Below are 5,723 nucleotides of genomic sequence, written 5' to 3' on the forward strand. Positions count from 1 at the left end.
TGTTTAAAGAAAATTGTTGACCCCTAGGTTTGTCCACAGTTTCTTTGTATGGAAACAATTTTTATGTGTTTAATGCTCAAGTTGTTTTCTAGATTGACTATGAATGCTTTCTTATATCCATTCAAAATTACTATTCTTATCTAAATTTCATACTTTATACAAAATCCTTTATTTTTATGTGTGAAGAGGATTAGCAACATTTTATATTTATTATTAGTTGTACTATGAAATTTTAAAGGACTTTGTAGTTTCTCAATAAAACTATAACAATAGTAATGCCTATAAGTACAATCTCATTTGTCATTTTCTCAATAGTTTTCACTCACCATTTGGAAACCCCCGCTTTCCTTATATGTCCCAACATTTGGTGAGAACTGGACATAAAGGCCCCATCAAAAGGTTTGCAAGCATGAGGGATACAATGGATTCTAGTTCTTCTGTAGGGTCTATTGATGACATGAGATGGGTATTATTGCTACTGAAGTAGTAGTAGTAACAACAACAATAATGGTTAGATATGAATAAGCATGAGTTTGTTGCCATAAATTCTTTGTAGGTAGTTGAGAAGCAGTTTAATGGGCGTAATGTATCATGGAGTTGGTATTTTTCTAATCTTGCTATGTAGGCACTAAATCATTGACTTGTAGCTTTGTATAGGAAAGATTTAGATTGGATTGAATTTACAAAAGCTTTCAGAGAAGAGCTCTTTCTTGAAGACACTAGTTTGGTCATGTATAGGCCATTTATGCAATGGATTGAAGGTCCCAACAAAGAACTTGTAGCTATTGCTTTGCAATGAGAATTTAAGACCTAGCATGCATATGTAGATACTATTGAGTAGCAAAATTTAAATGGTAAAAATTGAATCATTTCTGAAATATACAAATTGAGCCTTGCAGGAAAATTCGGGCGATTTTTTGGAAGATGAAACATGGTTCAAAGATGAAACAACTGAAACATGGTTGAAAACTAAGTTTTTACATGTAATAGAAGTTTTCAATACAATTGTTAAGAAGAAAATAATGAAATGGAGAGTGGGTACAAGAGCTATGATTGCCACTTCTAGCAAAGCATCAAAAATTGCAGCTAACCCATCAGTTTCTATGGATGTTCCTCTAGTTATGCCTACTAGTCTAACTATAAAAGAGGAGGCTTTAGATGAGATAGTGAAGGGAATGCATGATAGTCAATTAAAGTTTATGAAGTTTGATGAAAAGATGGAAGAAAGGGGTTGGGTAGAAACCTCAAAACCTATCCGAGAGGGGTTTATATATATAGGTGTATATGGTGTGATAGCTCTTAGCATGAGAGGCAAGACAGTATATCTTATCATGATGCGCAAGCTAGTAATTTGATCTTTTGAAATGATTATAAGATCCATTCAAGAAAAATAGGTTTGTATGTGTGGTGATTATGATGTGGGATTTATACAATTATTTGTTTAGAGTAGATTCAATATTTTAAAATTTTAGTGTTAGTTGAAGAGGTCTTATGATGAGTGAAACATCCAAATTGTGTTTTTACACCTTAGGAACAAGCCTACTAAGTTTGGTTGTCACCTGAGTCAGTATATGAGACTTATAGGCTTTGTAAGGTCAATGTTTGATCAGGACTACACATAGGAAAAGAGAGTTGCAGGCTACCAAAAAAAAAAAAAAGGGATAGAATCTTTCAAATTATGGTCCTTATTTCTTCACAAAAGTTGTGGATCGAAAAGTGGGCTACAGTTTTATAGAAGAAATCTTGGTAATCTAAGTTATGGATCAAAAGTTATGAACAATTTTTTATAGGGTGTTCTTGATTGATAGTTTTAAAAGTAGGAAGTGATTAACCTTGATGGATACAAAATATTGTCATCAACATTTGGATAATAATGCCCCACATAAATGCGATGATACATAGTTTATGATCCCTATTGTAGGAAAGTAGATCAATATCTTCAAAAGACATTAGGTTGATAAATATGAGATATAGGAGTTGGAGATAAGTACTCTTCATGCCAATGATAAAGAAGAGGGTGAGGATTATCTTAAAGTAAATCATGAGGGCTATGAACCTATTAAGCATGATAATCTAGCACATGCTAGAGGATATGAGAGTTTGGAGGGGATGGATGTCATGGGGCTTTTGGTCTAAGCTCTAAAAGTGGATGATTACATGTATCTTACCGGGCCCGAGTTTACGCACTACCTTCAGGACATAAGGAGACATGTTTATGGGTGATTTTATCATTATACTAACTTAGTTTTTATACAGTCTTTAGTGTTCTCGTCTATGACATTAAGTGAGAAGAAAGACTAAGCAAATTAAGGTTGCATGGGATGCAATGTATGGTTTAGGAGAAGGGAGGAAACTTGGAGAACATTGGCAAAGATAAAATTGGAGAAAAGACTCAAGCTTGTGATAGCAAAGACAGTGCTAAAATCAAGTGTAAATAGGGCAAATGAGGCTTGAAGAAAATGTGGAGAAGAAGAGTGCTAAAAACTCATGCAAGTTGGAGGCTTTAGTGAAGAGAAGCAAAGATAAACACTTTTAGACCTTCAAGCTATGGTTTGGGACAGAAAATGAGTGAGTTTGTGGCTTATATGAGTTGAAAACATAGGATATTTAGATTGTATAGTGTTGTCTTGAATTTTCAACACGCTCATTTGCTCTCTAGGATCAAATCTTGTTGCATGTTCTTTGGTTACAACACAACACAATATTAGTGAGTTTGGGAATCTCCCAATTTCCATTTTTTGAACACTAAAAAGGTGGCACCCGAATAACATGCCCATAAGTTTCTCAAAACCATACGATATGACCTATCATTGAAAAACACTTTAAAAATGGAATCTATTGAGCTATAGAGCGCTCGATTTGGAGTTATTGTGTTCAAGTTATGACAAATCCAAAGATTTGACCATGTGTCCCAAACTTATGGAAAATTCCCATATTCCCCAATATGGTGTTACACGTAGAATCTTGAAGAATTCAAATAACCCTCTTAGCGTGCCTTTGGGATTGCATAAAGGAGTTATTTTACTACTATAATACACATGACAATATAGGGTTGAAGTATTGTGAGCAAATAATTTAAGTGTTTATGGCTTGATATGAGTGCTTTCTTCCCAAAAGACTTGCTCGAGCAAATACAATTTCAAGAAATATTTATATTGTTGAATACCTACTACCCTAGGTGAGTCTTGATCACGAGGGATTCACTAGTAGTAATAAGGAGACGTCACATGCGTGCAAGAAATGTATGAAAATACCCATTATCTACCCTCTATTTATGGGACCTTACCTTATAAAATGTACCTTCCTTCCCTTACATAACCCCCCTACCTTACACTCACGTGGTACCATATGATAAACCATAGTGGACCCCCCAGGGTCTTGATAGTAAAAAAAAAGGGTTTTTATAAGGGAATTCAAGAGCTTTTAGGTTGAATAGTATCTAGGTGGCTATATTGATAGAGTGGTTTAAAGTGATCTAGAAGTATTGTTTTCAACATAGTACTTTTTATTATTGGTATAAGCTCCTTTGAGGTTGAGATAAGATTTTGAGATATTGTCTCACAGAGTGTTTTCTAAGTCTTCCACTTCAATGCAAAGTTTATTGGCCAGATTAAGTTCTTTGAGCTATACAAAGAAGACTTTGTTACGAGTTGCAATGTATTATGTGGAATTCTTGTTAAGATAATTGTTAGAGTTTTCTTTAATCTAATTTACAAAAAAAATCTTGATTCTCTTTCTCTCCCTACTCTCTACAATCCTTCTATCCTAAACCCCTATAGTTAGGCCTTCAACCCTACATGCTTTGACAATGTGAGGGAAAAGATCCGCAACACATGATTGAAGCTTTAGTGCTTTTTTGAGCTTGATGCCAATGTACTGAAGAATGGAGTCATGTAATGAAATCCACTACTATTGTTCCTTTGTTCTCTTACTATCATAGCGAGGATTTGCTTTTCACTTCTCTTTCCTTTTCTCCTATTGTAGGAAGCATGCTGATTGCAGTCTTTTGTTTGTGGTGTTGTTGTTGGCAAGAGAGACAACATGAGGGCTATTTCAATTTATGGTGTTGATGGTGTATGTGATGTGTTAGAGATTTCTCATCAATGAGAGAAAGGAAATGAGAGTTTTAGTGATTGAAGGGTTGGTATCTTGAAAAGATTATGTATTACTATCAAATGCTAAATATATGAAGACTTGATGCAGCGGAAAATTCAAAGGATTTACAACAATAGAACTAATGAAATTATAGGTTTCTTTGAATGGAAAGACTTTCTCTCATGGCCACATTATACATTACCTAAATTTGTGTATCTCCTGAAGTTCTATAGGTCTTGAAAGCTTTGTAGTGTTTTATCAAAGAAGAGTATATTGAAATACATGCTTTTCCATGCCAGTATATATATAAGAAATAAAAAGACAATTTATTACATGTAGTCCTATAGTCCCTAGAATAATATTTACAACTCCACAATAGGTTTTAAAAATTTTTAGTATATATCCATGAAGATTATACTAAAATGTATGTATTTTTATATTAAATACATATTTGGAATTTAAAAAGATAGTTTGTTGTCCGTAATCTTGCATTTTTCATAGTGATACCTGCGACTTTATAACCATAGCCCTGCGAGAGGTTTTGAAACCTTGTGGTATTTTATTGTAGAAAAGTATGCTAAAATACATGTTTTTAAATGTTGAAATACAAATCTAGAACTAAAAGAGGTGGTTCACTATTTACAATTCTACAGTCCTCGTAGTGGCAGTTTTTGCAGCAATTTCACAACTCGTAACGAGTTACCGATTCTCAAAAAAAGAATATATGTAAATATAAAGATTTAAATTATTATAAGGTTGGATTGAGCTCTCAATGGAAGGAATGAGATATAAGGGACCTTGTTTTTTTGCTTTTTATGGTGTTGATTTGAGTAGTTTTGCTAAGTGAGATTCTTGGCTTTTGTCTTGTGGCAATATATTGGGTGTCAATAAAGGTCAACCACCTAATTCACCTACCTTAGATTGGGGATCCTACTAAGGATCTCTCATTGATCATATTAGCTGGGAAGTGTAAGGTTTGGAAACCAACCTATACACAAACTTAAGCATGATTGCAATTGGATACATACCTTTTTCTAGTACTAAAAATGAGGATGCAATAAGTTTATCAAAAAATCAAAACCAATAGTCTACAAGGATCATAGAGACATTGATGTTAATAAGCGCAGAATGATTGGCATGTTGCTTGAAGGTTCTATAAGACTGCAGTAGGATTCATTGAATGAGGAAACAAAGACAAATTAGGATCAAGTTAGAACTAGGTTTAATACCAAGTTTGCAGTGTGGAAAACTCTTGAGAGTCGATGAAAGTATTTGGAAAGAATGTTTCAAGAAAAGAATAGGTGTATAAATTTATTGATAGATTTGAAGAGAGATGAATAGAGGGTATATGTGATATGGAGCACATTCTAGTTATGTTCTCAAAAATTGATAAATTTGTTTGTTTGCTTAAACCTTGAATCCAAGAAAATATCATAATTCATTTGAGGATATAGTTTAAATAGCTAAGGAAAAGCAAAGGAAGTTGCAAATAGAATTGCAACAATCAAGAAAAATTATTGCACCTACAATTCAAATGCCTAGCATGGTTGATACCGCTACATGAAATGCAAGGCAATAAGTTGTAAATCTTCTCAAGGTATTTCAAAGAATTGAAAATGATATATAAT

Source organism: Lygodium microphyllum, chromosome 3, assembly GCF_053477565.2.
Source record: "Lygodium microphyllum isolate KBCC chromosome 3, Lygodium_microphyllum_v1.1.10, whole genome shotgun sequence".
Classification (NCBI taxonomy): Eukaryota; Viridiplantae; Streptophyta; class Polypodiopsida; order Schizaeales; family Lygodiaceae; genus Lygodium; species Lygodium microphyllum.